Source organism: Macrosteles quadrilineatus, unplaced genomic scaffold, assembly GCF_028750875.1.
Source record: "Macrosteles quadrilineatus isolate MER2022 unplaced genomic scaffold, UCM_ALF_1.0 Scaffold_1__1_contigs__length_201487025, whole genome shotgun sequence".
Classification (NCBI taxonomy): Eukaryota; Metazoa; Arthropoda; class Insecta; order Hemiptera; family Cicadellidae; genus Macrosteles; species Macrosteles quadrilineatus.
Window position 1 is genome coordinate 7364841 of NW_026542594.1, and position 20776 is coordinate 7385616.

A 20776-nucleotide genomic window follows, 5' to 3' on the forward strand; every position below is an offset into this window, starting at 1 on the left:
AAGCAGCTGTATTTTCGACCTAACATTAGGTAAGTTAATTATTATTGTGTTGATCTATAGTCTGTATTTGCTAAACAACACCAATAGAAGTAACACTGCTTACAGATATTTTATCAGTTCTTGATACTTGATGTACAGTATTCTCTATGGAGCGACATTATAATGTATCCAAAAGTGAATTGTCTGTTTAGTGTTTACTAACCCAAAATGAACTAAGTTATTCATTGTTCAAATAATATATATATATATATTTAATCGTAGGTTTGATGAATAAATCATGCAGAAAATTTGATAATTAACTAGTTTCAAAAAATTTAAATGTTAAAACTCCATGATCACCGCCTGCTTGGAACATGATACCACATACAGTTTGGGCTGCACTGCAAATAGCTGAAACTTAAATACAGGCGTACAAAAAGTCTACGAAACTGATGTATTGATAATATTTATAAATAAATACACTGTTTATATAAAATTAAAAAAGACCAAGTGTTTTTAAGTTCAAATTTGTTTTGCACTTTTTCAACAAACATACATAATCTACCAGGAAATGTGGGGTTTTAATTTTTTATCTGTTTTTCCCCGTTGACTATACGTCAACGCAGTAAAGTATGTGGGTTAGATAATGAATGAATTTAAAAGATTGTCTATGGTACTAACTGTAAAAAATTAGGTTTAAGAAAACTTCTAAAATTTAAAAATAGGTGTACTGCAGTTGTTAAATACTAACTATGTTATTCAAGTTGAATCATCAGATATCACACTAAATATTAACAACCTATTTATATGAGAACAAAACATGTAGAACGATCATGTGTACCATGTAGCAACTTTGTACCATGTACATGAACACGATAATAGTCTATGTATACTGTATGGGGAATAATAAGTCTTCCAGGTTAAAACCTACTAATACGCTTGTAAGATGTGCACGGTGGCATACAAGCAGTAATATTACCTTAGCTGATACTAGCACAAGCTAATGCTAATAGCGCGCCGTCCTAATCTCCTCATTGTATTGGGTCGATCCATTAAACTTGGCCTGGGACATTAACTTAATACTGTTCGTGTCTGTAGTTAGTAGGTCTATCTATTAATATAATAAGCTAATAAATAACCTAATGTTTTGCCAATTTTTGGGATTGCTATAAAGAATAGTTTGACACGTGTTATCGGGTTACAATCCTCACCTTGGTGGAACCCCCATCTTAATGATTGATATGTTGAATACTACATAAATACTTCACCTCGAGTCGTCATAGCGCAAGTTATGAATTAAGATTATTTTATAAGTGTATAATGATTGTCTCTATACCAAAGATTATTATGTACATTGCTATTAACAGTGACGTGGTTGAAAATATAACTGATCACTTTATAATGCTTTGAGGCCTAAGAGGTAATATTACTATAGTCTGATAAAAATGCTTATCTCCTAGAGCGAGAAAATATTACAGAGAAGAAAATCTTATATATTGAAAAATGTGGGTTTTCTTTTCCGAGTTCGTTTGGCTCTTCTACCCGACCGATTTTCATGATTGGGGTCTCGAATTGAAGGTATGCACGTACAGATTTGCCATCAAGCATCGGCATAAATATATCTATAATACCACTCGACATATATGTAAACGAAATTTGCTCCCCATGTATTTCTTATGGGAGTTAAATTTGAGTATTCTTTGCCAAGTTCGTTTGGCTCTTCTACCCCACTGACTTTCATGATTGCGGTCTCGAATTGAAGGTATGCACGTACAGATTTGCCATCACGCATTGGCATAGTTTGATTAGTTTTTGAATTTACGATTACTTCAATTTAAGATGTATTTCACCAGTTATAATTATATAATCCTATATATTTTTGTCTAAGAACCTCCAGTGAAATACCGGCTTTCTTTCAAGCTGTTAGTTATTCAAATCGGACCAGTTTCAAGCAAACGAAAGGTGAAAAACCAACATAAAAATTATTTTTCATAAGGGTTTTCTATGATTACAAATCAATAGCTCATTAATTGTTCATGTTTTTTATATGTTTTAGACTCAAAATAATCAGTAAATTATGGGCTTTAATTTGAGCTACTGATCGTTTAAATACGTTAAGCTCAAGATACTGTATTGCTCAATCAAACATCATAAATTTGATTATTTCTCGGATATTATATTTATTTTAACACTGCGGAGCAGCATGGGTCCTCTAGTAATATTTATTTTCATTTACCGTAAAACAATGAATAGCCTTAAACAGTATAGCAAATGGTGAAGGGTAATAATTAATATTAAAAAGTTAGGTTGCGTTGATAACATCAAATCAGAGCAGAGGTTTTGAATTATTTATTTAAAAATAAGAAACTTATAGCACAACGTGAAAATTCATAGAATAACTGAATGATCGTGAAACTCATTGTAAATTGCCCAGTCATGGGTTCCAACACTTAAGTTGCATACGAAAGTTCATCGGAATACGTTAATTACCAGCTTGTGCGATATTGTGTTTATTCGAGCTATATGAGTTTGTTTCTTAATCTTATGTCAGTTTCCCAAACTTGAGGTATGCTATACATGTTTGCCAGTATTTTTTCTTTAATTGGGTTTATTCATTTGCAAAACTTCAAATATTCAAGCCCAATATAAGTTTGGTTCAGCGTATTTTTCAACGCGAAATAAACAATTAAATTAATAGTAATTAATTAAAAAAATAAAATCACTTAATCAAAATATTTCCTTGTTGATTCGTTCTCAAACCGCTCTATCGAACGGGGTCAGGACATTTGAGAGTAAATTAAAATATCGACATTTTTATATGTTTTGAACTTGTAATAAGAAGCCATTGCAATATTACCTCAAGGTAAAGTTTAGCAAAGTAAGTTGTTTAACAGATCCTATAACCGCTACTTCGTTGGAGGGATGGGTAAAAGTGAGCGAACTATTTATCAAAGATGGCGTAACAGGTGAGGATGGTTTTTTCGCCAGCGGCCATCTATATATCACGGATGACAAACGTGGTCGATCAAACAAGCAGTGAATTATTTCGCCGCTTAATGCAATATTTTGCCACTGCCATTTAAATATTTTTGGCTTTGTTTCCACAAAGGGCGTTCAACTCAGGAACATAATAACAGGTCGAATGACTCGGGAAATCTCTAATAGTGGGGAGGCAAATTTAGTAAAATATGTAAAATAACAAAGTTGGCTCACCCCGAAAGGTAACCGGTGAACACTGTGCTAGATGATATTATATAGTAGTAGAGATGATATTCTGACCGGTGTTCACTCTGTATGAGTGGGGCTCTCTTTTCTGGACGCCATTTTCCAAAATGGCGGATGCCAATGTTTGATCTTTGTATAACTCGAGCAAAAATGATCCGATTTTAATGAAATTTGGTATAAACGTTTAAACTTACATTTATTTGAACGAGTTCGTGAACCAGCATGATCGGACCATGGGAGCGGGGGTTTATGGGGGGTTTTATGGGGTAAAAATGGGATTTTCTTATTTTTTGCCTCCAAAGCGCAAGATTTTTGAATTTTTCTCCAAACCATTTTTAAGAACTTAAAAAAACAAATAATTTAGTATATAACGTTTTTTGTACCCTTATTGGTTACGGAGAAAATTAAAAAAAGTGTTAATTTAAAATTTCCTTGTTATTCTTATGGAGGATATTGTCAACTCTTGTAGTTTGCTTGTTTATGGACATATTTTGATCAAACTTGGCAAACTTTTTTATTAATACTAAACTAATATTATTCCACTAACATTCACACTTTATTAGCCTCCCTTCAGCAGCAAACCTACGTACTCGTTGGACCTAATGTTATTAAAAACAAATCAGAATTGAGGAATTGTCTTTGATAGCTATAAAAATAATTCCATTAAATGTGCGACTAGGGCCAAACGCAGAATCAAGAGCACCCCCATTATAAGACGTGACATACGAGATAGAAACGTACCCTTGCCACAGAACTGGAATGGATTTATTAATCTTCTTGAGAATAAAAAAAAGCTGTAGCTAACTTCCTCTTAAATCAATTGATGGATGTATCCTCTAAGAAAGTAAACCCAAGCAAGATTGTAGTGACAGCAGGTGGCTATGAACAATTTGATAAGGCTACTTCTACATCTGAGATTCCGTTAGATTCATTAATTTCAAACCACGAAAATGCAGATACGATGATCTTGCTCCATACAAAAAAATGCCACTAATAATGGATACAGTTGGATTGTTGCACAATGCAAAGATACAGATTTGCTAGTGTTACTAGTGAGCATGTTTCAAGAAATTAAAGTACAGTAGATGAAATATGGATGTCACAAGGAACATCATCTAAGAAAATATTTGTCCCTGTTCATAAAATATTCTCAGGTATACCAACTGATGTGCCCCCCTATCTATTGTTGGTTTTCACTCAATAACTGGTTGTGACACAACCAGTCAGCCAAACGGCATAGGCCAGAACACTGCATAAGAGGTTTATCTGAAACATCCTTAATTGCTTGCAGAAGTTGGAGTTGGGACATTATTAGATAGTGGAATCAGATCGGCTGAAGATTTTTTTATTCAAATTCGTTCACGTTCTCTCCATAATACAGAAACTCTGAAATCAATCAATGAACTTCGAGAATTACAGTTTGGAAAGAAAACACCAGAAATGCTCCCCCCTGCGAATGCTTCATTGAAGCTACACATCCAACGTGCACATTACCAAGCATATGTGTGGAAAAAACACTGTAGGCTAAGCCTTTGTTGCCTGATGTACTTGATTGCAGATGGTACGACGGTAATGGTGAACTAAAACCTAATTTGATGAGAAAAGATCCGTTTACACCCACATACAAACAGCTTGTGCAGTGAGGATGTACTACATATTGTTCTAGATATAAGTGTGTGTGTACAGTAAACAAGCTACCATGTCTATGAGTGTGTGGATGTTCTCTTGAGAAATGTAAAAACATATATTCAAACCAGGACAATGAGGAGGAAACAGTATAACTCTTGAATATATACTAAAAGGTGAGTTAGACCCTGCACAAAGAACCTTTTACTAGTGTTTATCATGTTTAATAAGAAGAAATATCATTATTTATGTTTAAAGAAATATAATTGTAATAACTGATAGTAATTAAACAGGGTGTCCACATTCTGGAAAATCAGTCATGGAAAAAAAATTCCGGTCATTGAAAGTCATGGATATGGGCAAAAAGTCATGGAAAGTCATGGAAATCCCCAATGATGGATGGATTTGAAAGTACCTTTCAATACTCTAGTTGGCTGTAACCCCGACTATTGTAGTATTTTTCAGGATTGTTCACAAATGTACGACAATTAAATTTACTACAGTTGTATTAGTTTATGAGTTTTGAGTTTCTATTAGTTCATTGTTGTACCTATTGTACTCCATTGTTATCTGTTAATACATATTTTAAGTACATTTTCTGTGAAATAACTTATCCAGCAGTATTGTTCGTGTGTGTATGTTATATTTTCATTTTTTAGTAAAGTTCGTGAGTCATTGAAATCAATGGTAAATGGTCATGGATAGTCATGGAAAGTCATGGAAATTATTGAAAAATTTTCTGTTGACACCCTGTTAAATGAAAGTTAAATTAATGTCGCATTGTATTGGGGTCCATTATTTAAAAATAGAAAATAAATTGTATATTACAGAAAAGTGCGACGGCCTAACGGGATTCATTAGGGTGACAGTTAAAACGGATCAAATTATTTATCATAAAGGAAACCCCAACTCTAACTGCATTAAAATCCTGAACCACTAGGTTTATGAAGAAATGTCAAGAATAAAATATCCTCGTCACAGCAACCCTGCAGACTAAGCAAATTTCCATTTGCCTGATTTGTTTTTAAATTAATTCAATTTAAATAATATTAGGTTTAACGAGTACGTAGGTTTGCTGCTATAGGGAGGCTAATAAAGTGTGAACGTTAGTAGAATATTATTAGTTCAGTATTAATAAAACAGTTTACAAAGTTTGATCAAAATATATCCATAAACAAGCAAACTACAAGAGTTGACAATATCCCCCATAAGAATAACATAGGAATTTTAAATCAACCATTTTTGAGTTTTCTCCGTAACCAATAAGGGTACAAAAACATGAATATACTAAATTATTTGTTTTTTAAGTTCTTAAAAAATGGTTTAGAGAGAAATTGGAAAGTTCTGTGCTTTGGGGGCAAAAAATGAGAAAATCCCATTTTTACCCCACAAAACCTCCTATAAACCCCCACTTTAATGGTCCGATCATGCTGGTTCGTGAACTTGTTAGAATAAATGTAAGTTTAAACGTTTATACAAAATTTCATCAAAATCGGATCATTTTTGCTCGAGTTATACAAAGATCAAACATTGGCATCCGCCATTTTGGAAAATGGCGTCCAGAAAAGAGAGTCCCACTCACATAGAGTGAACACCGGTCAAAATATCATCTCTACTACTATACAATATCAACTAGCATAGTGTTCACCGGTTACCTTTCGGGGTGAGCCAACTTTGGAATTTTGGCCATTCGCCTCCCCACTATAAGCTTATTCTAAAAGCTATTCTTATTATTAAAGCTTATTCACTTTATTAGGATAGTTTTAGATATTTCACTCAGATTACTAGTTAAATAGATTACAGATTACTATGACCTAGACCCGGGACCGATTTAGTTTTTCGTTTTGAGGTTCCCAAAGGTCAAAAACACACTCCGTTCAAATCCATATATTATATGAATGAATGAATAAATGAAATAAACGTTTATTTCCACATAATGTATACAGAAAGAAACATACTTTTTTAAACAAAATAAAATATAATCACAATTACAAAATATAAACTAAGGCTAAGAATACAAAAGAACATTTCTGTATTAATTAATTTGACGATTTTATGAAATTCAGCAGACATGGGCAGGTGCTGCCTGTGCGTCTGCTGGGTTGCTATTTAATAATTATCAGTAGGTTACTAAATCATAATGGAATTATTATAAAAAAGAGATTAATAAATGGAATGACTGTTGATATCCCGGGTCTAGGTCTTACCATAGCTTATTCCCTATTTGGGAAATTCGCTAAAATGAGATCCAGAAGAAGTAACTCCAGGAGAACTACCTCCAATAAAAACCATGTGACGATTTAAATAACATGTAATATTCTCTGTTTTCGACCAATTTAACTTTATAGCAAATTATGTTAATTTTATTTAAACGTAATGCAAAACACAGTGATTGTTTGATAGTTAGAAATGTAAAATTCTATTTTGGTTGTATGATTATTCAATTTACAAAAAACTGGAAACTAAAATATTATACATATTCTAAAACTAATAGTAGGCTAGTAAACTACTAGCAGTAGAATCATAGTATAGAGGTTGTGTGTAAATAAATTTAAAACATGTCAAGTGGATACATATATATTGAACTTCCATAGCTATCAATAAAAAAGTATACGACAGTTTTATCTCCTCTTATCGATCGATTTACTGGAATGTTCTCTGGGGTTATCAAACTTCATTTCCAAGAACACACAAGGGTCATAATACCAACCGCTATCGTTGTATTCATTTTCCAAATCTTGGGATTTGAGTATTTAACTTTCCATTACTTCCCACCCTTGTCGTGTCCTAATCAATCCTAACCAACCTAATCAATAGTATCCTGTTAGATATGGTTTGGTTTTAGTTTTTAATTCAAGGTTTGTTTTCTAACTAGAAAAACGTTCAGTGTAAAGATTTTTTAATATAAAAAACATTATTTATTACTAACCATATTTTCGACTGTTGTATCATGTACCGATAAATATTTAAAACTTGTATATTCAATACTCTGTGGTTTACCAACCACAGCCCTGTGATCAGATAGTTAATTAATCAAACCACGACACAGGTCTTGTCTGGTTATATTGTCTAACTGGCTCAATATGTTGTTTCCTTTGTTTTATGATTAATTAATAAATATACGGTATCAGTAATCCAACACATACTTTCTCCCAAACTTGTAAACAACCCGCATCACAGAAAAGCGGCGGGAGTAACTATGACGTTTAAAAAATAAAAATAAAATTCGCAGAAAATTGTAATTGTAATTTATATAGCATTGGGGATGGTTACTTTTTTATCGTTTAATGGAGCAAAAAGGGCTAAATGTTAATCAGAATCGTTTTAGCCGTTTTGGTGAACATCAGGGAATGAATCACATGGAAGGAATGAATGAACCTCCCCCATACTCAGGTTGTCTTCGAAAAGATGTATAGTACAGACTTTGGTAATCTAAAAGTACGATCCTCCCTTCTGTGTTTAAAACACAAAAGTTCCATGTGAAAATAAGTTTTTAACGGAGTGCTAATGTTAATAAACATGTACTCTACTTCACACGTGATATTTCAAGGTACAGTACTTCATGCATGAACTAACCTCAGTTCTCAAAAGGAGTATGTGACAAGACAATTCAAGACAATTTTTTAAGTAACAATATTCTCATTATGTTGTCCAAGGCACTAATTTAAAAAAAAAAATTTCTTTTAAGTTCTAGGATTAATCTTCTCGTTTAAGAGGGTCCTACAGGAAGGAGAGAAGGAAATCGGTGAAGTCAGCTGATTCAACGATAAATCAGCTGATTGATAATAACAGACGCGGCCGGATGTGGCACTTACGCAGCGGAAGTCTAACCTCGCATCTGTACTCGGGAAATGTCTATCATGTCTCCGATGATGTGATTCGAGTATTCAAATGACGTCTCGGGGAAACCATCGCATGTCATTGCCTCTTGTCTGATATCTTGAGCTCTGCCGTTGACTATCAACTACAATGGTGCGGAATCAATCATGTAGCGACGAAATTAATAGTGCGCTCATAATCAGTACCGGTGGACCGAGCCTAGCTCGGTTGTGGTTAATTGGGCTTACTAGATAAAACAATATCATAAACGGACACGTTTTACAATTTACTATAAATATTTGTATGACAAAGAGCTACAGACCACATATGACATTAATAGCTGAAATAATAACAACTCTGGAATAGAAATATATGCAATAAAACTGTATACTAGCAGAGTACCCCTCCTTCGTACGGGGTTGGCGTATACGTGTAAAATTCGTATTGCAGTGTTATACTCAAGCTTTACGTTTGCAATCGAATGGGAGAGGACACGTTTGAGAAAATTTGGTTCTTTAATTAATGATATGCTATAGTACAACACATCTCGCCCCTCTAGTCTTTGAACCCCGGTGTTAATTTTAATCATTTTCAAGCTTACCGATAACAGCGACAGCAGATGAAAAATATAAAATAAACAAAATCAAATTTGTTTCGAAATGTCTCTCGTTAATTTTTATCTGCGGTATATTTGATAACAAGAATTTTTATTCGCTTTTGAAGAGAAGAAATAGATTCTACTTTTTCATTGGGTTTGGAATAATAGTTTTATGCCAATTAAAAACCCAAGATACAATCAATTTACGTTAAATATTTGTATAAATATAATTTCAAATTTCTTTCTGCTTACTGTATGTATTTTTTCTTATGTAAATCTCGAAGTCCTATGACTTTTAGTTATCAAATGTGTGTTTTTTCAGCATACACCTGCACCAATGAATACAGAACCCAGGTTAATTCCTAGTTCCCTGCGGTGCTCGTTCTCCGATAAATTTGGTTTCTCCAAAATTCTCGATTCCTGAAATTGCATCCAAATTCTTCCCCTACAGTCAGAATAAATGTTGATGGATAATCCACAGGCAATCAGACAGTGCTCATCAAAGTGAGATAAGATATAAAATAGGATTAAGAAGGATTAAACTCTCTTCGGGGGATAGTGACTGATGTACTCTAAAAGTAGTTTTCTCAAATCATAGGTATAATTTTGATCAAAACCATCATCAACGTAATACTTTTAAGGACCTAACTTAAATAAAAGGATGGTAGTCCTTTTCAATTGCGTAAGCGAATGTAGAACACCTGATAACTCTGTTGGTAGTCATCCGATTTTAACAAACAAGGTCTCATTTTATTTGGATTTAAATTCTCAATTTATTTTTTGCGGTTTTCATAAAATTGGCTTTAACGTTTTTAAATAGCCACCATATTCAGATAGCTTGAGATATTAGAACGAAATTTTAGTAAGCTCTTTTTAACTTCTAAATTTAACATTTATACCAAGTTTAAAGTTTCTATCTTGAAAAATGCCTTAAATATAAAATTTAAAAAAATATCACAAACAGACCGACAGAGTAGGCATTTTCTACATTGTCTTTAGGCATTGTCTAGACATTTTAGACCCATACTTATATGTTTGTCTTTGCCCAAGGCACATGTCCACAAAATATGTCCAGACAAATTTGGAAACACCGCGTAGGCCTATATTAGCGAAATTTCCATATAGGGAATTGGTAAGCTATTAACGCAAGTCTCATGGTAAGACCTCGACCACAGACAATCAGGACATATATAGACCTACTTTTCGTTTTGATGTCACCAGAGTCAGTAAAAAACATCCGTTCAAATTTATATACTGTATTTTAATCAAACTTGGCAAATTTATGTTTTTTTTTTAATTTTACTATAATACACTTTATTTCTTTCCCTGAAGCAGCAAACCTATGTACTCGTCAAACCAACGTTATTTAAATAGGGAATACATCTGACTTGCTTAAGGAAATAGTGAAAATCAAATTAGGCAAATGGTAATCCGCTTAGTCTGTAGGTTTGCTGTGGTGGGGTATTTAATTAGGTACTAATAGAGTTGGTGACATTTCTTTAAACACAAGTTATTGATAGATAGTATTTATCTTGTAATGTGATATGTTTAATAAAACCTTTTACACACTGCGCAGTTTTAATATAACGATAAAACTTATATTGTGTGGTCGACCCCCATACGTGTATTTTGTTTGTAAATTTATATTTTATGATTTGTAACTTAGAGAGCGGCATAACAGTATTTATAAAACAGATCGGCGAGGCAGTTGTAGCACAGATGACGCGGCTGTTGTGTGTTTACTCAGTCAATTAATTATACCAGAGCGGCTTCAAAACAACATTCCACCTTTCACCTCTGTTGCTCTGTTAACAGCAATACAAAGATAAAAATATGCTAAAACATTATGTGTAAACAATGCTTAAACCTCTATGCTATGGAGTGTGTACGGCGTCAGGGCTTCTTGTTCTAAAATGAAGAATACAATATACCAAATGTTACTGCTTGCAGATTAAAATCATCATTATAACAAACGTGCTGTTGGCCCGTCCTATGTACGGTAATCAAGTAGTCCATTAAAACAAAACTGTATATAGTGTGTACTAATTCGAGCATTGTTTAATCAGTTTAAAATTTATTTGTAAAGAAAAAGCTGCCAAGATGAATTAAAACATCATTAATCATTGTTATTTTCCCAACCTTTCCTCAAAAAGTTGAGTAGGAAAATTATTTTCATAAGCTTTCTTTGGAGATTCGTGAGCTTCGATTCGTATACAGCAATGGTTATAGAATCTTACTTTATTTCCTATAATCAATGACAAAATCACGGAGTAAATAAACTTACCTCATAGTTCTATAGAAAATTTTTATTCAACCATCTGTTAGTTATAACAAATTATATCGTACTAAAACAAACTAAATATTTTAAAGACTGTCAAAAAACAAATTATATTATCTAGTATTTTACTATGTATATTTAAACAATCTCTCATCCTCTTATCGAATAAATGAACGTATCAATAATTATAGCATTACACATAGTATGAATACGTCAACCCTACGTATGCAATTTCATTTTTATCCAAATGCTGATTTTGTGTCACAAACACTGAATGTTTACAGCTGTTACCTTAAGCAAATTGTATTATAGCAAAAGATTGTTTAGAATGTTAGCGTCGGCTGCTAGACTTTCTGAAAATTAAAACTTAATTTATAAAAAACTGAAACCCTAAACTAAAATATGGCTTCGACATTCCCTAGTTCTCAAAATTATCTTTCTTTCAACACAAAAGTCATGAAAATCCGTCAAGTGATTGATTCAGAATCGTGAAATAAAAAAAAACCCTCGTCACGTTTTAATATATAGGATACGTTATTATTTTTACTCTGTTGAGGCATGAGTGCTTTTTTCACGGGTTTCTGAGGGGACGATTTAACCCTCGGGTAGATTCTATGTAGCGTCAGCTAATAAAGTATACTATTTATTAATGATTAGTTACACGAAGGTTTCGTAATGAACTAAGTATGATCAATAAAGATAACGATTTGTTTATTTTCAATGCACTTTTCTACCTTTGTTATGTTGTTTACAAATGGATTATAGGTGGAATGAATACCAATAACTAAACAATTCATAGCGTATTTAGTTCTACATAGAAATTCTTATTTCCTTTAATGTATGGATCGCTTAAAAAAAAACATATCTGAAATCTATATACCAATAAAAATACACTGTGTTTTTCTGGAAACACTAAAACGTCAAAGAAAATACACTGTCCTTAAGTCTTTCGGTTGACTACGGTCCGTGTAAAGAAATCTGCCAAAACATATATAGTACGTATACCATTTATCATTCATTCTCATTCTATATATTTTCAGAATTGGGAAATTTCTGACCGATGATGAAATAAAATTCGCGAAACTATTTTATTTAACCATATGTACTTTAATTTCTTATAATGACGCTTCATCAAAAGGAAATTTTCAGGTCATGTTGTGTGTTTAAATATTAAATTAAATACGTGTCATACAATGGCTGGTATTTTCTCATACTATCATAGATTAACGGAGGAGACATGTCTACTCCTTTAATCTATAAGAAACTATACATGGTTTAGATAATAAAATTGAAATATGTTATTTAAAATTGATTTCCCATGATGAGGAAAGTACATTCAAAAGTATAAAATCAAATTTATTTTAAAAACAAAAACAACTAACTAATATAACGACAGTGATTTTATTTCCAATAAGTACCTACTAAAAGATTTCTTTATATTGATGCTGCAGACGAAATTTAACAATTCACAAGAGAGAAAATTAATAACAATACATAATTATCCATATAACCAATACACCAAACATACCATTAACACCTATTATCAGAATAAAATGTAAATATAAGCAAGCATAACATGGTTGTATATTTCTTGTAGCATTTAGAAAAGAAAACAGATTTATGAAAGAGCTGAGAGAAGAAGAGAAACCTGCTTAAAATGTTATGAGGATGTTTTAGTGGTGAAACGCTTTATGTATTTGAGTTCTGATTACTTTATTTCCTCAAAGAAATGGGCTTTAAAGGGTTTATAGTAAAAAAGAATGCTTAGATGCTGAATATACTTCACTCTTGGTTTGCGTTAATTGAGATGCACTGTTGCTTCCCTAAAGTTCTAAACTAAATAAAGCTATTTTGGTCACAGTTATGAATGTGTAGGCTAAATGAATAAGGGAAGGTGTTGTGATTTTTTATTATTTGTGAGAAACGTGATCAATCATACATTAGCAATAATCGCACAAACTAATACTGCCCACAACTACTTTAATGAAATACGAAATAAGGAATGTATCTGCATGAACTGTCAACGCCATATAGCCTAATTGTGTTCTCATTTAAGTTGTTAAATCTAATCGGTTACGAACCTTATAATATGTGGCAGCATTTGAACGAAATCAACAATGAATGCTAAACACGTGATTTGTAAAGTTAAAAATGAAATATTGGTACAATTGGGATTTTAGCAGTATTTTATTTTTTTATACTTCATATCCATCTTTTTCACACATAAATCAAGAAAACAGATGTTGAAACCATACATTTCGTTCGTATCTTGTGAATAAAATGAGGTTTTGCCGGATCGAGATCATTTGATAGAGAGCTGCAAAACCCTATCGGCTCGTGGTACGAACACCATTTTGCACCGCACTATATAAAATTGAAAACAAATATACAATATGCACCACTTAACATTCAAAACAACTGCAACTGTAAGGTTATGTGATGAAATTTTTAGAGGAGTCTGTAAAAGTATTAATAAACTAGATGATCACTAGAGCTGGCCCGTGGTCGAAAACTCAACCAAAAGTATTAATTTGTTTTGATTTTCTGTATATATTTTTTGTTATTTCGTCACCAACATGGCAACCCATAAGGCCTATGTTATTTTTTTTAATTTTAAATTTTGTTGTGTTTATTTCTAAACTTATTTTAATTTATAAAGGGATTCTACATCTATAGGCAAATATCTTTCCAACAGTATGCGGAGATTTTCCCTTCTTCAATATACAAAAATTTATTTTCGTCATACTGCAGCAAATACATCCGTTTTTAATGCATACTCAACTAAAGAAGCATTTTTTCCTACAGTTACCTAACAATGTACATGTTCTCTCACTGATTTGAGAAAGCAAAGTGGCCAATTCGCTCATCAGTGAGACAATGTTAACATTGTCTCACTCCAGATTTGCAACGTGAAGGCACGAAATAGTGAGCGCGTAACATGCAGGCAACGTCGTATGCGCGCGAAATACGTTGGCAGCACTGACTGTAAATCAGCTGGTCAGCTGTTGTACTGTTGCATTTGTCACTTCACATTAAATGTTATATTAAAAGTTCACTTTTGTGTAAAAATAGGTTATGTTTCTTCACAAATTTATTTGTTTTATGGTAACTGTAGGAAATAGTTATTTGTGCAACTAGTGAGAAAAGTGAACAATTGACTCACTCGAGAGAAATCCTTACTCACGAGCCGTAGGCGAGTGAGGAATGGTTTCTCGAGTGAGGCAATTGTACTTTGAACTCGAGTTGCACATTATACTTTTCCTACAGTTACCATAAAACAAATAAATTTGTGAATAAACATAACCTATTTTTATACAGAAGTGAACTTTTAATATAACATTTAATGTGAAGTGACAAATACAACAGTCAAACAGCTGACCAGCTGATTGGCCAGTGCTGCCAACGTATGTCGCGCGCATACGATGTTGCCTGCATGTTACGTGCTCACTATTTAGTGCCTTCACGTTGCAAATCTGGAGTGAGACAAAGTAATTAGAGTGAGACAATGTTAACATTGTCTCACTGATGAGCGAATTGGCCACTTTGCTTTCTCAAATCAGTGAGAGAACATGTACATTGTTAATATGCAACTCGAGTTCAAAGTAGAATTGCCTCACTTGAGAAAACATTCCTCACTCGCCTACGGCTCGCGAGTAAGGATTTCTCTCGAGTGAGTCAATTGCTCACTTTTCTCACTAGTTGCACAAATAACTATTACTCTTCATTTTTAGTCTCTAGGGAGTAAAAATCAGCTGTTGTAAACAATTGTAAATTTGGATCGTGCCAATCCTATCGATACAAATTATTTATCGATTAATTTTTTAGTTAAGGTTTAACCATATTGTTGTCGATTGCTCGACATATCGATGGTATAATGTACTGTAACACAATTAATTGTAACTAGCTTTTGTACCCGTGCTTTGCAACGGGAAGAGGACCTGAAATAGAAACATTTTGATCTTAAAATCTGTTGTATAAAATATACACATCCACCAACGCTTTTACAAACACAATTCAACCCTAATGGCCTTTGTGCTCAATGTGGAAAGGGACCAGGTTTCTGCACTGTATGTAACAACAGACCTAATTAGAGTTATGAATACCTTCGTCTTTGTCTTGGGGGTCATCAGATTGGATTTGAGGTTAGCGTAATATGCTCTGTTACCAGCCATGATTCAGTTTGTGATTTTTTGTGTGCAACAGTTGAACAATTGAAGGGTCAGGGTGATTGGTGTTACGAGTGTTACGAGTGATTGGCCATGGAGACCAATCAATATTTACTTTTAAAATCCACACTTCAGAACTTTTAAAAGCCAAAGGGACAAAGCTAACGTTCAGTATCAAAGTGTGAATAGTCCTATTACCATTCTTGGTGTGGTAGGTATATTTTTGTAAAATTTAAGCCCAGTCGGTCTAGTAGTTTTTACGATATTGAGTAACACATACAGACAGACACCATTCTATTTTTATATAATAGTATAGAATATAGATATGTATCTGTTTATTATTTTTTTATTTAATGTAATTTGACAATGCGTATTCCTATGTAACCACAAACTTCGTCAATGGCAATAAATCTCTTATTCTTACAACATTTTATTAAAAATACAAATTAGCCTAACTACCAAATTATTAGCGAATTTCACTTAGGGAAGTGGCTATTACGCTATTACCGTATGTGGCATGGTAAGACCTAAGCCCAGGACCGATTTACTTTTTCATTTTGATGTCCCCAGAGGCCAAAAACAATATTCGTATAAATTTTTATACACAGGGTGGTCATAAATTATTGTACACATTTTAAGATAAAATAAATAAATAACCAAGCAACCTAGAAACATGGGAATTGTTTAATTAAATAGCAAATTTAAAACAGTTTTATACAGTAACTGCAAAAAAAAACCATTATAAAAATGTCAGCAATTATGAAAAGTAGTTATAAATAGACCATAAAAATCACCTAAACTGTTATTGTAAGTTATGTTCATCTGAGGTGATGACCCTTTATATCACTAACTATATTTTGGACACTTTCCAGTCGTTCTAATTATCTGTACGACCATTTTATAGAATTTCTACACAGAGAATTACGGCCACATACACTCTAAACGAAGCCTTCTTTGAACAGTTATTACAGATTTGCTTTCATGAGACCAAAGACGTTGCTTTTTATTGCACACTAGTAATTTTTTTACTTGATTCGGTTCAAGGTTTGATTACCAAATGTCATACACAGCTGGTGTAGAAAGGTCCATTGTTGGTTTTGCTATTCTAACTATGCCATGCTATCTATGCTGACTAGGCCACAACACAAGTCATAACAAAAACCACTTACATTCACTGTCTGAGTGATTTTTGCACATTTTTTATAACCACTTTTTGCAATTACTGACATTTATATAATTATTGTTTTGCAGTTGCTGTATAAAACTGTTTTAAATTTGCTATTCAATGAAACAATTCCCATGTTTATAAGTTGCTTGGTTATTTGTTTATATAATCTTGAAATGTGTCCAATAATTTATGACCACCCTGTACATTATACATCCGTGAACGTGATAACTTGAGTAATTTTTGTCCAATTTTGATGACATTTAGTTTAAAAGTGTAAGGCGGGATAAACTCGAATGAGTTCGTGAACAAACATGATTGGACCATAGGAATGGGGATTTACGGGGGGATTTTATGGGGGGATTTTATGGGGTAAAAATTGGTTTTTCTCATTTTTGAGCCTCGAAACACAAAATTTCTCACCTTCTCTCTAGACCTTTTTAAAGTGATCAAAGTGTTTTTGTACGGTTATTGGCTTTAGTTTGCTTGTTATGGATATACTAGCAGAGTACCCGTTCTTCGATCAAGGTTGGCGTAAGTATAAAATGCTTATTGCAGTTATACTCTAGCTTTGCGTTTTCAATGGGGATGATAAGGCTAGAGAGAATTTGGGTCTTTATATTTTCGGTATGCCATAGTATTACAGTTATACACACACACATATATATATATATATATATATTTATATATATATATATACCTCACCCAATTTCTGACGGGTCACGGCTTTTTCCGGTCGTACCTGTTCAAGATGGGCAAAGCCGTATCACCCGATTGCATATACTGCCCAGGCATTCCCGATTATGTGGAACATACCTTTTTCAACTGCCAGCGTTGGGAAAGGCCCCGCCTGGAGGCTCAACAGTTAATAGGACTGCTATTAGTGGACACGGTCATACCGATGATGAGGCGATGATGATTTTCCTGGTGAGGACAATTGGACCTGTGTGTCACATTACATCCGATTGTAGGACTGAAGATCCCAGGGTAGCCCAATCAAGGGTCGGTCGTAAAATATTTTGGCCAGGCTTGACTCAGGATCCCCTCCCTAGCCCTCATTAGTCCTGGGATCTTCAGTCAAGCCTCGAAAAACAGGTATACAGCACTCGGGACTCGGGCCTCCGCCTCTACCTGCCAGGGGTGGAGAACCGCTGGGACTAGCTATGACTATCTGTCTATATCCTCCTTCATAATTAGTTCCAAGCTCACATCCGTGATATATGATTTGTATTGCAAATCTTAGACTAAAACTTTGTTTTCCTGCTAGTCTTAAACCATAATTATTAAACTAAACTAACAAGTTTGTTTTAAACAGACAACAAAATAACAGGCTATGTGTCATTTTTTAGCACCCAGACTATGATTAAATTTATATAGCGTATAACTTTATACAACTGCAAAAGCATAACCGCACCAAATTAAAACTGAAAAAATTTTACACAATTCGTTTTTCAATATATTTAGTTGAAATTACATATAATTTTCTTCCCAGCATGTGTTTTTCCCATGAAAATCAGTCTTTGGGTTTTCGTTATACTTGTAAACTATTTATAACGTAACAAACGCTTATTCAGTAAATGTAATATTTAATATTAATTACATGTTATACAGTTATTATGCAAATACATTTTCTGTTCACATCCGTCTTAAGAGTTTAAAATTATGTCATAGAAATAGTAACTGGGGCTAATATAATAACATTATATCCTGGAATGTGTATTTTGATTTTTAATAAAATCCTTAGTGAACCGTTAAGCCTATATCGACAAATCTAGCTATATTATTAATACGCTAAGTGACAACTGAAAAAAGTAAGGCTTTCTCTTTACCACCACTATTATACACTGAAACGCGCGTCTAGGTTTGCAGATGTGCAAACTGGATTTAAATTGTCCTGCCATAAACAATGGAAGTTTCCGTTTTGTTCAACAGGAGCCCTATTTATTTGTAGTTATTGGTCTTTATTTGCTTTTGAAATTCTTTGTTCAAACTTCCTACTTTATTTGTAAAACCGTGTTGTGTTTACTTATTGAAATTTACTAGACTGTGAAAGATCAGATAATTTTGTTTAAAGTTTAGGGTTGTTATTTACATCGTGATAAAACTTATCGTTCAATAGTCGTCTCAAAAGCTTTATTTTGGGGCAAGAGAACATTTTACGCGTGAGGCTATAGTGAAATATTGTATACCTTAATAGGTTCGGTCGTGTTTGGGTGACGAAACATTCATCCATACATACATCCAAAATGTCACATTTAGGATATTAGTATGATACTAGTTGCCCTGCCCGTGCTTCGCTACGGGGTGAAAATACAGAAAAGAATAATTCGGTTTTACTTTAAGATACTATAATATACTATGAGAAACAGTTACAACACACTTACCAGGAAACATATAGGCAAAGGTTCAATTCTGCTTAGTGATTATTTAAATTAAGATCTCTTAATGTACTGTATCACAGCACTATCATTTTATATAGTGTATATCATTTAAAATATATGCAAAACTATAATTTATTGATCACATGGCACCGAGAAACAACTTTCCTTGTAAACAAATTAAATTAAATAGCAGAACAGCATTTCTGACAACAGCTGGAGTTTCATAACAATATTTGTTTCCCATGTTAATCTTATGGAGAAATACGAAACTTTAAAGGGCGGCCCCCAGGCCTCGCTCAATTATTTCCTAAAAAAGAAAGTTTCCTGCACAACTTCACGTTATGCTCTTTCCAATGACACCAAAAACATGTCAATCGGTTCAGTAGTTTCGGAGGAGTAATTGTCACAAAAATCTTGCTTGCGTATTAAATAAGTATATAGATATTTTTTAATATAAGAAAATATATAGGTGAAATCTTATCTTACTTATATTATAAATGTGAAAGTTTGTGTGTTTGTTTGTTCGTTTGTTTGTGTGTTTGAAGTTCAATCACGAATAAACCAGTGGATGGATTGGGCTGGAATTTGGCATGATGATAGCTCACATTCCCGATTAACATATAGGCATATTCTTATCTCAAAAATCCCTTCGGGCTCCGCCCCAGTGGCTCTGTAGTTCCCCATGTTAATCTTATGAGTATTCATATTTAAAGGGAATTAAAGAATTTAGTCAGCTGTTTCAACTAAAAAAGTTGGTTCTATGATATACAAAAGCATTAAACAGTTATAAGATTTACCAACAGGGTGCAGCACTATATATTTTTTTGCATTTATGTAAACAGCTAATTTGAACTAAGCAGCAACAACAACAAACAACTGTGATACGCAATGACAACTGTCAAAGTAGGATTGTTTACAGTTATGATTATGTCATGAATAATTTGTGATTTTTTAAAATTGTAATATTTTATTTTTCTTTATTGTTTAGGTGAAGAGGTAGAACATTATGGCTATGGTAAATGTGTAATACCATAGTATACCGTCAATTTTTAGAAGCAATTTTTATCAAACTTTGTCCTCCCCCATTGCAAACGCAAAGCTTGAGTTTAACTGCAATAAGCAATTTAAACTTATATGCCAACCCCGTACGAAGGACGGGTACTCTGCTAGTCTATCATAATTACAAAAAACAGTGAACTACCATAGACTAACCAAAACAAGTAGACTTCCCATTCCATTGTAAATTTTGAAAGTAGTTTTTCGTGTCTCGTACATGTCCGGTGACACTGGTGGCTAGTGTCGACGAAATTTTGTTTCCATTATTTTAGAGTTAATTTGATGATTTGTGCTTTACTGTTTGATTATATAAGTAGAGGATTGGTTATTATTTATGATTATATAGTTTTATTTGGTTAAACGGGGGTTCAAATGACTCAAACAACAAGAAATTAATATTGTAAACAAACACGACATCTACAGTGCACCGAACGGTGTCCTACTATTTGCCACCAGTGTCCTTTTCCACCAGTAGGGCCAGTT